This window comes from Mustelus asterias, unplaced genomic scaffold, assembly GCF_964213995.1.
Source record: "Mustelus asterias unplaced genomic scaffold, sMusAst1.hap1.1 HAP1_SCAFFOLD_277, whole genome shotgun sequence".
Taxonomy (NCBI): Eukaryota; Metazoa; Chordata; class Chondrichthyes; order Carcharhiniformes; family Triakidae; genus Mustelus; species Mustelus asterias.
In genome coordinates this window covers 581,872-601,855 of record NW_027590242.1, presented here as the reverse complement: position 1 = coordinate 601,855, position 19,984 = coordinate 581,872, and the positions used below count along the sequence as shown (strand labels likewise).

Here is a 19,984-nt window from a genome sequence, read left to right as displayed (position 1 = left end):
GTGGACAAGGCTTCAGCCTGTCGAAACGTTAGTGCAGTCACTCCATGGAGAAACCGTGGAAATGTGTGGACTGTGGGAAGGGATTCCGTTACCCATCCAAACTGGAAATCCATCGTCGTAGTCACACTGGGGAGAGACCATTCTCCTGCTCTGAGTGTGAGAAGGGGTTCGTTAGGTCCTCCCACTTGCTGACACACCAGCAAATTCACACTGGGAAGAGACAATTCACCTGCACCGAATGTGGGAAGGGATTCACTCAGTCATCCAAACTGCTGTCACACCAGCGAGTTCACACTGGGGAGAGACCATTCACCTGCTCCGAATGTGGGAAAGGATTCACTGCTTCATCTTACCTGCTGACACACCAACGTGTTCACACTGATGAGAGACCTTTTAAATGCTCAGACTGTGGGAAGTGCTTTAAAAGATCTGGTGTACTGATGCGCCATCAATGTGCTCACACTGACGAGAGGCCATTCAGATGCAGACACTGTGGGACTGGGTTCAGACAATCATATAACCTCACTGTACATCAGCGAATTCACACTGGGGAGAGGCCGTTCACCTGCTCTGATTGTGGCAAGGGATTCTCTCAGTCATCCAACCTTCTGAAACACCAACGAATCCACAATTAACCATAGTGATCGGATTCTGCTGTTAATCACATTCAGGACTTAAATGTGTTCATTAGGTCTGTTTCTGCTGGAGTTGATGAAATCCAACCCAGTTATAGGGGTTAATATTCTGGATAAAAGTCAAATAAATTAGCTTTGTGTTCAATACTGTGCATTGAATCTTTTCAATAACATCAACATAAATGAATTCCTTTTCAAATATATGGATAAAAGCAAATTACTGCGGATGCTAGAATCTGAAACCAAAAGAGAAAATGCTGGAAAATCTCAGCAGGTCTGGCAGCATCTGTAAGGAGAGAAAACAGCTGATGTTTCAAGTCCAGACGACCCTTTTGTCAAAGCTCAAAACACCAGCTTTGACAAAGGGTCATCTGGACTCAAAACATCAGCTCTTTTCTCTCCTTGCAGATGCTGCCAGACCTGCTGAGATTTTCCAACATTTTCTCCTTTGGTTCCTTTTGAAATATCTCCCCTTGTTCTTCCTCCATCTTCACCTCCCACAAATGCTCAAGGAGGAGAAACTCATGATCTTCTTTGTTGCTCAGTTTGAGACAATCCAATCAGCTGCCTCTGCTGCTTCCCTCCCTTTCCATACTCCATAGAATTCTTCTGGTGCAGAAGGAGGCCATTTGGCCCAGCAAGTCTGCACCAACTCTCTGAAAGAATAGAATAGAATAGAAACCCGACAGTGCAGAAGGAGGCCATTCGGCCCATCGAGTCTGCACCGACCACAATCCCACCCAGGCCCTACCCCCACATATTTACCCACTAATCCCTCTAACCTACGCATCCCAGGACTCTAAGGGGCAATTTTTAACCTGGCCAATCAACCTAACCCGCACATCTTTGGACTGTGGGAGGAAACCTGAGCACCCGGAGGAAACCCACGCAGACACGAGGAGAATGTGCAAACTCCACACAGACAGTGACCCAAGCCGGGAATCGAACCCGGGACCCTGGAGCTGTGAAGCAGCAGTGCTAATCACTGTGCTACCGTGCCGCTCCAGAACATATTACACAGCTCCCTTTGTCACCACCTCCCCCCCCTTCCCCCATCCTGTCCCAATAACCCCATGCACATTTTCCTTGCCTACTGCACCTAAGCTACACATCTTGGGATGCCAAGGGGCAATTTAGCATAGCCAATCAACCTAACCCGCACATCTTTGGCCTGTGGGAGGAAACTGGAGCACCCTGAGGAAACACATGGAGACCTGGGGAGAACATGCAACCTCTGCACAGACAGTGACCCAAGCTGGGAATTGAACCTGGGTCCTTGGCGCTTTGAGGCAGCAAACTAATTGACTCGACAAAATCTCCTTTAAGGTTCCCCTTTATCTTAGCTCTGAACTCACATCTTACTCTAGTTTCTCTCACCTCCTCTCATGTCCTCTTAGACCTCAGGGTGGTGCAAGCAGGCACCCTCACTACATTTAAGATGCATTTAGATGAACACCTGAAATGCTATTGCATAAAAGGGTACAGACCAAGTGAAGTGCTGGGTGATGGGATTGGAATGGATTGGTGTTTGATGGCCAGTGCAGACATGATTGGCTGAAGGGCTTCCTTTTGTGCTATCAAACTCTATGAGGAAGGACGGTTGTTGATGTGCTGTCTGGGTGGGTGATATTTGGAGGAGCTGTCTCCCTGGGACTGAACTGAAGCATTTTGTAGCAATGTGAGCCTTGTAAGCTCTTGGCGACACATAAAATCTCCTCACTCTGCTGAGTGACACTTTTGTATGTATTTCAGGCAGTGTGGGGAAGGATCCTGAGTGCACAGCTCAGGAATTTAACAGCCAGGCACTGTGAACTCACTCGCAAATCACATATGCCACATTGGAAGTTGAGATACGTTTGTCCATGTTCAAATTTTATATACTGTTCATAGAATCATGGAATCCCTGCAGTTCAGAAGAGGCTATTCGGCCTATCGAGCCTGCATTGACTCTCTGACAGAGTATCTCACCCAGACCCTCTCGTCTGCTCTATCCCTCCAACCCCACACACATTACCATGGCTAATCCATCTAACCTGCACATCTTTGGACTGTAGGAGGAAACCAGAGCACCCAAAGAGAATCCACACTGACATGGGGAGAGCATGACAGACAGTCACCCAAGCTGGATTTGAACCCGGGTCCCTGGAGCTGTGTGGCATAACTGCTGTGCCACTCCTTTTGCTGCTTAATGCTCAGTGACAACATATGGAAGCCCTGGTCAGAGCTGATTGTGTAGTGAGGTTATCAATGGGTTTTGAATGTAAATTCACACACAATGAAGATCAGAATTATGTGAGTTTATTCCTGCTTCCCCGTCTGAACCAATAACTGTCTGCACCTATTTACTAAATATAAAAATGCTTTATGAAATGAGCAGTTTCCAATAAAATGAGTAAAACCCGAAACCAAAGACCACCAGCATCTCATTCACTTCGTTTAACAAAGTGGAATGTGTTTAATCTACTTTGATGACTGTTTTTATCCAGAACGTCACTGACACAGAATATTAGAACATGTTTTATTTGATGGTGGGCTAATATAACTATCAGGGGATTTGATATAAACCCTGTCAAACATTACATTTTCAATCCAGCTTTCCAAAGAGAGAATACAGTCGGCAGCAACTTCGACTTATCGACAGTCAGTGAAAACAGAATGTCAGTGAGGCAGTCACACACTGAGACCACACACGAGTCAGAGCCTTTCTACAATATGCTTATTTTAGAAATAAAGAACTTATAAACTTCCCAAGGCAGCTTCTCCTGCAAGTGCAGGAGATGTATCAGCTGCACTTTCACCTCCTCCCTACTCACCATCCAGGGGTTACACATATGTGCCTCAATCCCAAATGTGTCAAATAGTTTGAAATCACATTTTGGAAGTGGAGGAAGGGAGATTTATTTAAAATAAATTGACACAATACATTTTATATATAGATTCTAAGTTTACGCAGAGAGTGGTTGGGGTGTGGAATGGACTGCCTGCAGTGATAGTGGAGTCAGACACTTTAGGAACATTTAAGCGGTTATTGGATAGGCACATGGAGCACACCAGGATGATAGGGAGTGGGATAGCTTGATCTTGGTTTCAGATAAAGCTCGGCACAACATCGTGGGCCGAAGGGCCTGTTCTGTGCTGTACTGTTCTATGTTCTATAATATCTCCACTGTATGTGGCATCTGTGCTATCTTACCCATGTAATGAAGTAAACACGACAAAATTCAACAAAATACAAAAGGTATTGTTACTGAGAGAATACATCATCAATATTTGATTTAATTTATTAGTGTTGCATGTACTAGGATACAGTGAAAAGTATTGTTTCTTATGTACTAGACAAACAAAGCATACTGTTCATAGAGTACAGAAGGGAAAAGGAAAGGATACGGTGCAGAATATAGTGCTGTAGTTACAGGTATGGTGAAGGGAAAGATCAGCTTAATATACGGTAGGTCCAGTCAAAATTCTGATGCAGCAAGGAAGTTGTTCTTGAATTAGTTGGCAGGTGTTTTCAGACTTTTGTATCTTTTTCTCGACAGAAGCAGGTAGAAGAGAGAAGGTCCGGGGTATGAGGGGTTCTTGATTATGCTGGCTGCTTTCTGAGGCAGTGGGAAGTGTAGAGAGAGTCAATGGATGGGAGACTGGTTTGCATGATGGACTGGGGTACGTTCAGAACACACAACCCTTTGTAATATTACTATGTGAGTACATCACTAATAAAGGAGTTAGTGAGAGTGAAAGAGAAGGCTCTGAAAATCAAAGAGTAGCTCTTGAGAAAATCTCAAACCAGTCATTTAAAAATATATATTTTGATGCCCGAAGTAGAACCCTTCAGGCACAGAATTGTAGATTTTCCACCAAAGAACAATTTAGGATTAAAGAAAAAGTTTATAATTTTGTTGTAACAGAATTCCTGTTGAAAGTTCTTGAATTAAAAGAAATGGTGTTGTCAAAAATGGACCCTGAAGCCCTGAAAATTGGTGACATCGCCAGAATATTAAACCCCAGCCAGTCATATCAGCAGGAACAAAACCACGTATCAATACTAAACAAGATAAACAGCAGCAGTAACAGCAGAATCCAACCCCTGCAGTCACTAATGAACTTGCTGATGTCTCAGGAACCATTGTGACTGAGTGAATCCCTTCCCACACACAGAGCAGTTGAATGGTCTCTTAGTGTGAGTGCATTGGTGAGCCAGCAGGTTGAACCCCAGGCACGGAGCAAGTGAACGGCCTCTGCCCAGTGTGAACTCGCTGGTGAGCAGTGAGGTTGGATGACCGATTGAATCCTTTCCCACACACGGAGCAGCTGAATGGCCTCTCTCCAGTGTGAACTCGCTGGTGTAAAACAAGATTGGATGACTGCCTGAAACTCTTTCCACAGTCAGTGCAGCTGAATGGCTTCTCCTCAGTGTGAATTCGTTGGTGTCTCAGCAGGGTGGGTAAAACTGTGAATCCCTTCCCACACATGGAACAAGTAAATGGTCTCTCCCCAGTGTGAATCCGTTGGTGTGCAATGAGAGAGGTTGCCTGTCTGAAACTCTTTCTACAGGAAGTGCAGCTGAATGGCTTTTGAGTGTGAATCCGCTGGTGTGACAGCAGGTGGGATGACCCAGTGAATCCCTCCCCACACATGGATCAGGTAAAAGGCCTCTCCCCAGTGTGAACTCGCTGGTGTAATGTGAAGTTGGATGACTGAGTGAATCTCTTTCCACACTCAGGGCAGGTGAACAGTCCCTCCCCAGTGTGAGTGCGTTGGTGTGCCGTGAGTGCTGAAGAATGCCTGAACCTCTTTCCACAGGTAGTGCAGCTGAATGGCTTCTCCTCGGTGTGAATTCGCTGGTGTGACAAAAGGCCAGATAACTGACTGAAAGCCTTCCCACACACAGGGCAGGTGAATGCCCTCTTCCCCGTGTGAACTCGCTGGTGTAATGATAGGTTGGATGACTGAGTGAATCCTTTCCCACATATGGAACAGGTGAATGGCCTCTCCCCAGTGTGACTGCGTTGATGGTTTTCCAGCAGGGATGGATAATTGAATCCTTTCCCACAATCTTCACATCTCCACCGTTTCTCCATGGTGCCGGTGTCCGTGTGTCTCTCCAGGTTGGACAATCAGTTCAAGTCTTGTCCAAACATTGAACAAATGTATGGTTTTTCCTCACCTTGTATTTTACAATGTTTTCTCAAGCTGAACAACTGGTTAAAACTCTTTCCACAGTCAGTTCACTGGAACACTCACTCGGGTCTGTGTGTGTGTGTCTCGGTGCTTTTCCAGTCACTGATGTTTGAAATGTGTTCTTTGAGAACAGTTGATCATTTATCCTTCCACATTCAAAGACCGATGATATTCAGATCCTGATGAATGGAGTTACTCAACCAGAGCTTGATCTGACGTTTCACATCTGCAAATCCTTCGCTTCTGATCTCCTGTAGAAACAGTTCACAAACTCCGCTTCTCCGGGACAAACAAGCGCCAAGGCCAGCAATGACACTGCGCATGCTCCACATCACAACGCCCGGGGACTGATTGACGGCAGGCGCGGGCCAATAGGAAGAGGGGGGGATGGGTGGGAGGGGCTGGTCCTCCAACCAATCAGAGTGAATGAGGGGCGGCCAGGTCGGGAGTGGAGCATGCGCGGCAATGGTAAGGCGGTTGTGAGCCTGGCAACGCAGCGTGCGCTCTGAGCATGCTCAGTGTCAGTCACAGTGTCGGGGAGGGTGAGGAATGGAAACCACGGCTGCACTGGAAACGGCCTCGGGCCCCGCCTTTCCCGCGGGGACAGGCCCAAGGGCGGCGGGCTCGCTAGCTGCCATCTTACGAGTGTGAATGAGGGCGCTCAGAGAGGCGGAGCTTCCTCCCCGGTAATGGGCCTGGGTTACTTAGGCAACTGGTCGTCGCCATCTTGGGAGAGGAAGTGGGTCTGGTTCAGATGTCCTGCAAGGATGGCCATCCTGGTGAGGGTATAGTGAGTGGGCGGAGCTTCTCCCCGTTGCAAGGTGCGGGTTACCCAGGCAACCGGCCGCCGCCATCTTGGAGCGGGTTCAGGTCTTTCCCTGAGAGACAGAGACTGGGATTGTCAAATTGGGGGAGAGAATATTCCAGAGAAACGAGAATTGTCTGCTCTGAATTTCTATCCTGTACTCATTGTGAGCACTCTTTTCAAACCATTTTCCAGGGGAGGTGTGGTGAACCATCGTTGGTTCACCACTGGGGGTTGTTATTATGTTACTGTTGGGCTAGGGTGTTGTCACTGTGGGGGTTGTACAATGTTGTTGGGTTAGGGTGTTTACCTGTTATAAGTGTTATCATGGCACATCCCGGTGGGGCCCCGCCTCCGGTGGCGAGGTATAAGACCCCCTGCTCCGGCAGGACCCTTTCAGTCTGAACTGGTGTATTCGTGTTAGTAGTTCCATTGTTAGACAATAAAAGCCTTCAATACTGAAGCCTTGTTCCACGTGCTTGATTGTCGCGCATCAATTTTATTGTCTAACAGAAAACTCTCAGCTGTACAAAAAAAAAAGAGCGGGAACAAACCTCGGATGGTCATCGACTACAGTCAGACCATTAATCGTTATACGCAGCTGGATGCGTATCCTCTCCCGCGCATTTCTGATATGGTCAATCAGATTGCGCAGTACCGAGTGTTCTCTACCATAGACCTTAAGTCCGCCTACCATCAGCTCCCCATCCGCCCAGAGGACCGACAATACACGGCTTTTGAGGCGGATGGTCGTCTATACCAATTCCTCAGGGTTCCATTTGGTGTCACCAATGGGGTCTCGGTCTTTCAGCGTGCTATGGACCGAATGGTGGACCAGAACGGGTTGCGGGCTACCTTCCCGTACCTGGATAACGTCACCATCTGCGGCCATGACCAGCAGGACCATGACACGAATCTCCAACACTTTCTGCGCACCGCATCTCGCCTGAACCTGACCTATAACAGGGAGAAGTGCGTATTCCGTACGCGCAGGTTAGCCATCCTCGGATACGTGGTGGAAAACGGGGTCATTGGCCCTGATCCAGACCGTATACGCCCCCTTACTGAACTTCCCTTGCCCGCTAGCACGAAAGCACTGCGGAGATGCCTCGGGTTCTTTTCGTACTATGCGCAGTGGGTCCCCAACTACGCAGACAAACCTCGTCCGCTCATCAAGTCCACGACCTTCCCACTTACGCCGGAGGCCCAATTGGCCTTCAAGGCTTTGAAAAGCGACATCTCGAAAGCCACGATGCACGCGGTGGATGAATCCATCCCTTTCCAGGTGGAGAGTGATGCATCTGATTTCGCCCTAGCCGCCACACTAAACCAGGCAGGCAGGCCCGTCGCGTTCTTTTCCCGCACCCTTCAAGGCCCCGAAATTCGGCACTCAGCGGTGGAGAAGGAGGCTCAGGCCATTGTGGAGGCAGTCAGACACTGGCGCCATTACCTGGCGGGGAAGCGGTTCACTCTGATCACGGATCAACGATCCGTGGCGTTTATGTTCAGCAACACGCAGAGGGGCAAGATCAAGAACGATAAGATCTTGCGGTGGAGAATTGAGCTCTCCACCTATAATTACGATATTATGTATCGTCCAGGGAAGCTCAATGAGCCCTCGGATGCCCTCTCGCGCGGAACATGCGCCATCATGCAGGACGACCGCTTGAAGGCCCTCCACAATGACCTGTGTCATCCTGGAGTCACCAAACTCTACCATTTCGTCAAAGCCCGCAACCTGCTCTACTCGGTGGAGGATGTCAGGTCAGTGACGAGAAGCTGTCGGATTTGCGCAGAATGCAAACCACACTTTTATCGACCAGACCGGGCACAATTGGTCAAGGCCACTCGCCCTTTTGAGAGGCTGAGTGTGGATTTTAAGGGCCCCCTTCCCTCAACGGATCGGAACGTCTATTTCCTCAACATAATAGACGAGTACTCCCGGTTCCCGTTTGTTGTCCCCTGTGCGGACACGCGACTGCCACCGTCATCAAGGCATTCAGTGAGCTTTTTACCCTGTTCGGGTACCCCTGCTACATTCATAGTGACAGGGGCTCGTCGTTCATGAGCAACGACTTGAGGCAATTCCTGCTCTCATTCGGGATTGCCTCTAGTAGAACCACGAGCTACAACCCTAGGGGTAACGGACCTAGGTGGAAAGGGAGAATGCTACAGTCTGGAAGGCTGTCCTACTGGCACTGAAATCCAGGGGCCTTCCAGTCTCCCATTGGCAGGAGGTCCTTCCAAATGCGCTCCATTCTATCCGCTCCCTCCTGTGTACGGCAACCAATGCTACTCCCCACGAGAGGATGTTCTCATTCCCTCGGAAGTCGTCCTCGGGGATCTCATTACCAGCCTGGTTGACGTACCCAGGACCCGTCCTTCTGCGGCGACATGTGAGGGCTCGCAGGTCCAACCCCTTGGTCGAACCGGTCCAACTCCTCCACGCCAACCCTCAGTATGCCTATGTGGCATATCCTGACGGGCGAGAGGACACTGTCTCCATTAGAGACCTGGCGCCCGCAGGGGACGTAGCAACTCCTGTCGCTCCTATTCCCCCTGTCACGAATCCACTACTCCTCATTGCTTCCCCAGACGTGGCGCGGTCAGCACCGGGACCAGTGCATAACAGTTCTACTCCCATGTACAGCTTGCCTGAGACTCGGAGATCGGCGCCACCACCGAAGGTTCCAGGATCCCCTGCACCATCGCCTCACCAGGGCCAACCGGCCCGGGAGTCCTTGAGGGGACAGCCAGACGTTGTTTTGGAGAGAACGCCACCGCAAGCACCTGCTCCGGTTTCGCAACCGGTGTTGAGGAGATCACAGCGTTGGTGCGGTCCTCCAGACCGTCTGGACTTGTGAATTCTGTACATATGACCTGTTTGTTTTTTTGCACCCCGCCGCCTTTTGTTTTTAAAGGAGGGGTGAATGTTGTGAACCATCGTTGGTTACCACTGGGGGTTGTTATTATGTTACTGTTGGGCTAGGGTGTTGTCACTGTGGGGGTTGTACAATGTTGTTGGGTTAGGGTGTTTACCTGTTATAAGTGTTATCATGGCACATCCCGGTGGGGCCCCGCCTCCGGTGGCGAGGTATAAGACCCTCTGCTCCGGCAGGACCCCTTCAGTCTGAACTGGTGTATTCGTGTTAGTAGTTCCATTGTTAGACAATAAAAGCCTTCAATACTGAAGCCTTGTTCCACGTGTTTGATTGTCGCGCATCAGGAGGATTTACACAAATTAAAATAAACATCAAAATCTGACAGAGATTTATCAGGAGCTGAATATCATCGACCTCTGCATGAGGAACGAGAAATGTGTGTTTGGTCTGTGGGAAAAGATTTCAAACATCAATGTGACTGGAAAAGCACCGAGACACACACATGAGTGAGAGTGTTCGAGTGAGCTAACTATGGAAAGAGCTTCAACCAGTTACTCAGCCTGAAAAACATCACACCATTCACAGCGAGGAGAAACTGTACATGTGTTGTGTGTGTGAACGAGGCTTCAACTGATTGTCCAACCCGGAGAGACACAAGGGCACCGGCACCATGAAGAAACCATGGAAATGTGGGGACTGTGAGAAGGGATTCAATTATCCATCCCACCTGGAAATCCATCAGCACAGTCACACTGGGAACAGCATCACAGAGAGACCGCGGAAATGTGAGGATTGTGGTGAAGGATTCTATTATCCATGTCTGCTGGAAGTCCATTGACGCAGTCACGCTGGGGAGAAGCTATTCACCTCTTGTGTGTGTGGAAAAGGATTTATTAAGGCAGTAAGCCTCATGTCACACCTGCGAATTCACACTGAGGAAAGACCGTATGGCTGCACATACTGTGAAAGGAGGTTTAAACAGTCATCTACCCTCACTGCACATCAGCAAATTCACACTGGGATGAGACCATTCAGCTGCTCCGTGGAAAGCGATTCACCCAGTCCTCTATCCTGTTAATATACCAACCACTCACACGAGGGAGAAGCAATTCATCTGCTCCATATGTGAGAAAGGATTTACTCAGTCATCTGGCCTTTGGTCACACCACAGAGTTCACACTGAGGAGAGGCCATACCCTTGCTCTGTCTGTGGGAAGGAATTTACTCAGTTATCTCACCCTGCTAACATACCAGAGAAATCACACTGGGAAGAAGCCACACAGCTGCACTTCCTGTGGGAAGAGCTTCAGGTCTTCATCCAACCTCAGTACACAGAAGCGTGTTCACACTGGGGAGAAATCATTCACCTGCTCCGAGTGTGGGATGGAATTCACTCAGTCAGCCAACCTGGAAATACACAAGAGAATTCACACTGAGGAGAAACCATTCAGCTGCACCTCCTGTGGAAAGAGTTTCAGGCAGTTATCCACACTCACTGAACACCAATGCACTCACACTGGGGAGAGGCCATTCACCTGCGCTGTGTGGGGGAAGGGATTCACTCAGTCAGCCAGCCTCATGTTAAACCAGCAAGTTCACACTGAGGAGAGTCTGTTCAACTGCACTCACTGTAGAAAGAAATTCAGGCAGTCTTCCGCGCTCACTGCACACCAGTGAATTCACATTGGGGAAAAATCATTCAACTGCTCCGTATGTGGGAAGGGCTTCACTCAGTCATCTGGGCTTTGGTCACACCAGCGAGTTCTCACTGGGGAGAAGCCATTCAGCTGAACTCTCTGTGAAAAGAGTTCCAGATCTTCATCTGATCTGAACGTACAAAGCGAGTTCACACTGGGGAGAGGTCGTTCACCTGCTGTGTGTGTGGAAAGGGTTTCACTCGGTCAGCCAATCTGCAGACACACCAGAACGTTCACAAGTGACTGCAGGAGTTGGATTATATTGTTATTTGCTGTTAAGCACACCGAGGATTGTTAGTCTATTTTTTATTTGGTTTGTTTCTGCTGGTGTTAACAGCCCCATCGCAGACAGAACTGTAATATTGTGGATATCCCTTGATTTTTGGGGCTGCTGAGTCCCTATTTAAAAGCACCATCTGTGATCTTTCTCTCGAACTCAAGAACTCTCGACAGGTACTAGTTCACAATAAAATTATCAACCTCCACTTGAATTCCATGTTGATCGTTGATGCAAAATCTACAACTCAGTGTTGAAAGGTTCCAGCTCCAATTAGAAAATGCTGATTAATCTTTGCTGACGATTCTCACTGACTTAAATATTCTTTACAATGGGAACTCCAGTACATTATCAAGGTACATTGAACAAAACAGAAAAATATTTCACAGTCACATCAGTAAAATCTTCATCAATCAACACTGATACTGATGAAACTTGGAAGTCGCTGAGTTCTCTCATTTCTGACACAGCAGCAGCAACATTTGGTAAAAGTTGCAAAGATGGTTTGAGACCCACTCAGCAGAGATGACATCTGTCATTGAAGCAAAAAGCAAAGCCTACCTGATGTACAACATCAACCCAACAGCTGGAACACTGTGTCACTTGAATGTAGCCAGGACAAATATGCAAAAAACAGGGAGCGATTGTGCAAATAATCATTGGATCAGCCTATTTCAAGAAATACAAATTGTCTGTGGCAACAGAAATCTCTGTACTGTGTATGATGGGATCAGGAGAGTAGTTGGCCTTCCCATCATCAAAGTTGCTCCCCTGAAATTGTCACGTGAGCTGGAAAAGGCTATTGATTGCAGACCTACCTCAGTTGATCTTTCTCTACACCCTAGCTATGACTGTATCATGACATTCTGCACTCTCTCCTTCCCAATGTACAGTATGCTTTGTCTGTATAGCGCACAAGAAACAATATTTTTCACTGTATATTAATGCATGTGACAATAATAAATCAAACAGACCGCACAGAGAAACTAACTTTATAACAATCAGGATAGAATTAAACACAATGCTATGTTGGGATGTCCTGTGGTTGTGAAAGGCTCTATAGAAATGTAAGTTTATAAATTGAAGATTTCTGTTCTCTGATCTTGTTATCTGGAACTGAATTAATTTCAGCCACCCCCATCTTGTCATTTATTAAATTCACTTTGGTTCAGACAAGACTTTAACCAATTAAGACAAAGGCAGAATTCTCTGGATAGTAAATTTAAAAATAAGTTTATTCAATGAAAGAGGTTTACTGAACCACTTTAAGACATTGGCTTTTATAACTTGATGTGGGTGATCAGTCTGGAAGGTTAACCCTCTCTGGCTCCTTCTTTGACAGGACTTTTTGTGGAATTCAGCCTCGGGAGTTTGGCTCCTTCTTTGACAGGAATTTCCTTAAAACTCAGCCTCGGGACTCTTCGGTATTTGGCCAGCAGGGAAGACCTTTGGAACCTCTACTTTTATCCCCTACATCAGAGTTGGGCCTGTTTGACATGACAATTGGTCAATTTGATTAGATTAATTTAATTGGATCCCCAATTACTGACACCACCTTTTCTCTTCATCTGAGTCAGGAATACAACATAATTGTTTCAGACTATCCCTTTACCTGATTCCATACAATCCCTTGTTCATACAGTTTCAAATATTGAAGAGTTTGAAGGTCTCTCTCGCCAGTACATTTATCTTCATTGCACATTCTTTACATACACAGCAATAAGCTTTTACATTTTTACGGTAAATAAAACTCAGCCTTTTACTATAATTACTGATTCATTAATTGTAACTTAATACAATCATCTGTTACTGACTGGTAGCTAATTAATACAGGATTCTTTAATTCATTTGGTTAATACAAGATTCACTGGTTCAAAAAGACACACGATGGAAGACAATAAGTTTCTTTCTTATTCACCTTGATCAGACTGAACAATCGACGTAATTCTTGAGCCAGATTTGACGGAATATAATGTCCTGTAGCTTATCAAAATGACAGAAGAAATTCTTAGTTTAAACAATTTCTGCTGGTTATGCAGTTTCCGCAAGCATTTGGGTGAATACAGCATTCATTTTTAAAATAAAGCTTCATTCACATGTTTGAGTTTAAGATTGTTTCCTTGACCTTGTTACTTAGAATGTTCAAGGAACAATACAGCACAGTAACAGGCACTTGGGCCCACCGAGCCTGTGCCAATAGAGCTTCTATCTCTTTGTTCACCTCCTGTCTGTCTATCAAGATACGCCTTGAACATTGCTAAGGTGCCTGCTTCCAGCCGCTTCACTGGCAGTGCATTCCAGGCACCCAGCACCTCTACAGAGTCATAGAGGTTAACAGCATGGAAACAGGCCCTTTGGCTCAACTTGTCCATGCCGCCCCTTTTTTTAAACAAATAAGCTAGTCCCAATTGCCCGCATTTAGCCCATATCCCTCGATAGCAATCTTACTCTTAACTGTCTAAACTGTCACCACTGGCAGCTTGTTCCAGACACTCGCCACCCTCTGTGTGAAAAAGTTGCCCCTCTGGACCCTTTTGTATCTCTCCCCTCTCACCTGAAACCTATGCCCTCTAATTTTAGACTTCCCTACCTTTGGGAAAAGATATTGGCTATCTAGCTGATCTATGCCCCTCATTATTTTATAGACTTCTATAAGATCACCCGTAAGCTTCCTATGCTCCAGAGAAAAAAGTCCCAGTCTATCCAGCCTCTCCTTATAACTCAAACCATCAAGTCCTGGGAGCATCCTAATAAATCTTTTCTGCATTAGTTCTAGCTTAGTAATATCCTTTCTATAATAGGGTGACCAGAACTGTACACAGTATTACAAGTGTGGCCTTAACAATGTCTTGTGCAACTTTAACAAGACGTCCCAACTCCTGTATTCAATGTTCTGACCAATGAAACCAAGCATGCCGAATGCCTTCTTCACCACCCTGTCGATCTGTGACTCCACTTTCAATGTATACTGGTATACATTGTAAGACTGTATTCAATGTAATACTGGTAGCGTGGCTGAGCGGTCTAAAGCACTGGATTTAAGCTTCAGTCTTTCCGGAGGCATAGGTTCAAATCCCACTACTACCAGAATTGATGTCTGTTTAAGCATTGGTGGTTCAGTAGTAGAATTCTCGCCTGCCACGCGGGTTCTATTCCCGGCCAATGCAAAGCCCTTTCTTTTTGAAGGGCCTGTTTCCTGTGCTGTACTATAATGAGCTATGAACATGTACCCCCAGATCTCTTTGTTCTATAACTCTCCCTGATGCCTACCATTAACTGGTTCGATCGAATAAATGCATCACCTCGCACTTATCTAAATTAAACTCCATCTGCCATTCGTCAGCCCACTGGCTCAATTGATCAAGAACCCATTACAATCCGAGCTAACCTTCTTCACTATCCACAACGTCACCCAACTTGGTGTCATCTGCAAACTTACTAATCATGCCTCCTAAATTCTCATCCAAATCATTAATATAAATGACAAATAACAGTGGACCCAGCACCGATCCGTGAGGCACACCACTGGTCACAGGCCTCCAGTTTGAAAAACAACCACCTACAACCACCCTCTGTCTTCTGTCATCAAGCAATTTTGTATCCATTTGGCTGCCTCACCCTGGCTCCTGTGAGATTTAATCTTATGCAACAACCTACCATGTGGTACCTTGTCAAAGGCCTTGCTAAAGTCCATGTAGACAACATCAACTGCACTGCCCTCATCTACCTTCTTGGTTACCCCTTCAAAAAACTCAATCAAATTTGTGAGACATGATTTTCCACTCACAAAGCCATGCTGACTGTCCCTGATCAGTCCTTGCCTCTCTAAATGCCTGTACATCCTGTCTCTCAGAATACCTTTGACCAGCGTACCCACTACAGATGTGAGGCTCACCAGCCTGTAGTTCCCAGACTTTTCCCTGCAGCCCTTTCTGAACAAAGGCACAACATTTGCCACCCTCCAATCTTCAGGCACCTCACCTGTGGATGTCAATTCAAATATCTCTGCTAGGGGACTCGCAATTTCCTTCCTAGCCTCCCGCAACATCCTGGGACACACTTCATCAGGGCCCGGGGATTTATCTACCTTGATGTGCTTTAAAACTTCGAGCACATCCTTCTCTGTTATGTGCACACTCCTCAAGACATCACTATTTATTTTCCCAAGTTCCCCAACATCCATGCCTTAACAGTAATTACTGATGAGAAATATTCATTTAGGATCTCACACATCTCTTGTGGATCTGCACGTAGATGACTTTGTTGATCCTTAAAAGGCCCTACTCTCTATACTCTGCATTTGTAGAATCTCTGGATTCTCCTTTGCCTTATCTGCCAAAGCAATCTCATGTCTCCTTTTTGCCCTCCTGATTTATCTCTTAACTCTACTCCTACACCCCCTATACTCTTCAAGGGATACACTTGACCCCAGCTGCCTGTGCATGTCATGTGCCTACTTCTTCTTCTTGACCAGGGCCTCAATATCCCAAGTCATCCAGGGTTCCCTACTTCTACTAGCCTTGCCCTTCACTCTAAGAGGAATGTGCTTATCCTGAACACTGGTTAACACACTTTTGAAAGTCTCCCACTTACCAGACGCCCGTTTGCCTTCCCACAGACTCCCCCAATTAACTTTTGAAAGTTCCTGCCTGATACCATCAAAATTGGCCTTGCCCCAATTTAAAACTTTAACCTTTGGGCCTGACCTATCGTTCTCTATAGCTATCTTAAAACTAATAGAATTATGGTCACTGGTCCCAAAGTGATCCCTCACTAACACTTCTGTCACCTGCCCTTCCTTATTTCCCAAGAGGAGGTCAAGTTTTGCCCCTCTCTAGTCGGGCCATCCACATACTGAATGAGAAATTCCTCCTGAATACACTCAACAAATTTCTCTCCATCCAAATCTCTAATACTATGGCTGTCCCAGTCAATGTTAGGAAAGTTAAAATTCCCTACTATTACCACCCTATTGTTTTGGAGCTATTTGTAATCTCCTTATATATTTGCTCCTCAATTTCCCACTGACTATTTGGGGGCCTATAGTACCACCCTATCAAAGTGACTTCCCCCTTCTTATTACTCAATTCTACCCATACAGACTCAGTGGGTGAACCCTCGGATATATCCCCTCTCAGTACTGCTGTGGTGTTTTCCCTCATCAAAAGTGCAGCTCCCCCTCCTCTCTCACCTCCTGTTCTATCTTTCCTATAGCATCTGTACCCTGAAACATTGAGCTGCCAGTCCTGTCCCTCCCTCAGCCATGATTCAGTAATAGCTATAATATCCCAGTCCCATGTACCCATCCAGCCCTGAGTTCATCTGCCTTGCCTGTCAGGCCTCTTGCATTGAAATAAGTGCACTTTAATCTGGACCTCCCTTGCTCTCTGCTCTGCTTTTGACTGACCTGTCTAGTACTAGAATTATTGACACTGTCTTTACTATTTAATGTGCTCTCTTTAACTTCTGTCCTCAACCTTCTCTTCTGTCTTCCTATTGCTTTGGGTCCCACCACCCCCTCCCCGCCCACCCCACTCCGCCAAACTAGTTTAAACCCCCCGACTGGCTCTCGCAAATCTGTCCGTCAGGATATTAGTCCCCCTCCAGTTCAGGTGTAACCCATCCCTCTTGAACAGGTCACCCCTTCCCCAGAAGAGATCCCAATGATCCACAAATCTAAATCTTCCTATTCCTACTCTCACTAACACGTGGCACCGGCAATAGTCCAGAAATTGCTACCTTTGAGGTCCTGCACTTTAATCTGCTGCCGAACTCTCGAAATTCACACTTCAGGACCTCATCCCTTTTCACCATGTATGTGAAAACTTTCCCCACATGTTTCCCCGAACCTTATGACCTCTCACCTTGTGCCCTCTTGTAGTCGACCCTTCTACCCTGGGGAAAAGCCTCTGACAATCCACCCTACATTTGCCTCTCATAGTTTTGTCGAAGTCACTCCCCAGCATCCGTCTTTCCAGTGAAAACAATCTGAACTTGTCCAACCTCTCCTTGTACCTTAAATCCTCCAGAACAGCAACATACCATTTGACCCTCAGGAAAGACTAGGGCTGTTTTTCTCTGGGACAGCGAAGACTGAAGGGTGACCTCATGCCACTCTTGATTATGAAGGGGTTCAACATTCCAATAGGGATTTCAGGAGAAACCTCTTTACCCAGCGAGTGGTGAGAATGTGGAACTCGCTATCACAGCGAGTGGTTGAGGTGAACAGCATGAATACATTGAAGAGGAAGCTCGATACATACATGAGGGAGAGAGGAATAGAAGGATATGCTGATGGGGGGAGATGAAGAGCGGTGGGTGGAGGCTCACATGGGGCATAAATACTGACACAGACCAATTGAGCCGACTGGCCTGGCCCTGTGCTGTAGACTCAATGGAACAGAGACAAATGTATCTACCTGTAGTATAGAAAAAACACTATTTACTACCCAGGATAAAATAAATGTCCCTCATCAACTTTTGTGGATCATTTCAGTGGAGATGTGCTCTCCCAGGCTCAAAGAGCATCAGCCCACTGGAAACAAAGTTGTGAGACCGGCCAGTCCAGCAGAAAGAAGCTCGCTGACCCTCCCACTTCACCAACTGTCAGAATGAACATGGTTCAGTCCTGGATGTGACCAACAGCAGCAATAACAGTAGAATCCAACCACTGTAATCAATTATGAACTCGCTGGTGTCTCAGCAGGGTAGATGACTGAGTGAATTCTTTCCCACAGTCAGAGCAGGTGAATGGTCTCTCCCCAGTGTGGACTCGCTGGTGTCTTCTCAGGTTGGACAAATCTCGGAACTGCTTCCCACAATCAGAGCAGGGAAATGGTCTCTCCCCAGTGTGAACTCGCTGGTGTTTTTGCAGAGTGGATGAATCTTTGAATTTCTTCGCACACACTGTGCAGATGAACGGCCTTTCCTCAGTGTGAATTCGGTGGTGTGTCAGCAGATGGGTTGAATTTTTGAATCCCTTCCCACAGTCAGAACAGATGAATGACCTCTCCTCGGTGTGAACCTGTCGGTGTCGTATCAGGTTGGATAACCATCTGAACCTTCTTGCGCAGTGAGAGCAGCTGAATTGTTTCTGCTCAGTGTGAACTCGCTGGTGTGTCTGCAGGTTGGATGACTGAGTGAATCCCTTCCCACACTGAGAGCAGGTAAACGGCCTCTCCCCAGTGTGAGCTCGCTGGTGTGTCAGCAAATCGGAGAACTGATTGAATCTCTTCCCACACTCAGAGCAGCTGAATGGCCTCTCCCCAGTGTGAATTCGCTGGTGTGTCAGCAGGTTGGATAACTGAGTGAATCCCTTCCCACACTCAGAGCAAACAAATGGCCTCTCCCCAGAGTGAACTCGCTGATGTATCTTCAGGGTGGATGAATGTTTGAAACCTTTCCCACATGCAGTGCAGGTGAATGGCCTTTCCTTAGTGTGAATTCGCTGGTGTGTCAGCAGGTGGGATGAATTTGTGAATCCCTTCCCACAATCAGAGCAGGTAAACGGCCGCTCCCCAGTGTGAATGCGTCGGTGAGTTTCTAGTTTTGAGGGGGTTATGAATCTCTTTCCGCAGTCCTCACATTTCCATGGTTTCTCCGTGGTGCAGGTGTCCTCGTGTCTCTCCATTTTCAACAATCAAATTAGGTTTCTGCACACAGGACACCCGGCTCCAAATGGGAATGTTTTTTCAAGCTGTGTAACTGGTTAAAACTGGAACACTCAGTTCAGAGTGTGTGTGTTGATGCTTTTCTGGTCACACTGATAGTTAATAACTGCTGAAGCTGATAGAGCAGACAATTATTTCTCCATCTAGATTCAAAGGCCACTGATGTTCACTTTGCAATGAATCAACTAAATCTTTCAGATCCTGATGCGACGTTTGATTTAAGATTTCTGGCTTAAATCCTCACTTCTAACATCTGTAAAAGAAGTTGACAAAAGTAATCAGCGTTAGTACAGGATAGAAATTCAGAACAGACAATTCTAGTTCCTCTGGAGCACGTTTTCCTCTCTCATTCCCCAAAATCTGTAAATTTCATTCGCACACATTGGGAGGCAATGCCCGAGTGGTATTATCACGAGATTATTCATCCAAAACTCAGCTAATGTTCTGGGGACCCAGGTTCGAATGACGCCACGGCAGTCGGTAGAATTTGAATTCAATAAAAAAAATGTGGAATTAAGAATCTACTGATGATTGTGAAACCATTGTCGATTGTCAGAAAACCCCATCTGGTTCACTAATGCCCTTTAGGGAAGGAAATCTGCCATCCTCACCTGTCCTGGCCTACATGTGACACCATAGCCACAGAAATGTGTTGGTTCTCAACTGTCCTCTGAAACAGCCCAGTGAGCCAATCAGTTCAAGGGCAATGAGGGATGGGCAATAAATGCTGGCCAGCCAGCGATGCCCATGTCTCACGAATGAAGAAAAAAGAACTCTCCCTCCATTCTCATTCTGCTGGATCTAATATTCACCCTCCCAATTTTCCTGAAGAGGCTG

General features: G+C 46.7%; 1 pseudogene; it reads right to left on the bottom strand.

Annotated features, from left to right (window-relative positions):
- Window positions 1–4,586: 4,586 nt before the first annotated feature.
- Window positions 4,587–19,207, bottom strand: LOC144486034 (uncharacterized; annotated as a pseudogene).
- Between the last annotated feature and the right edge of the window lie 777 nt (window positions 19,208–19,984).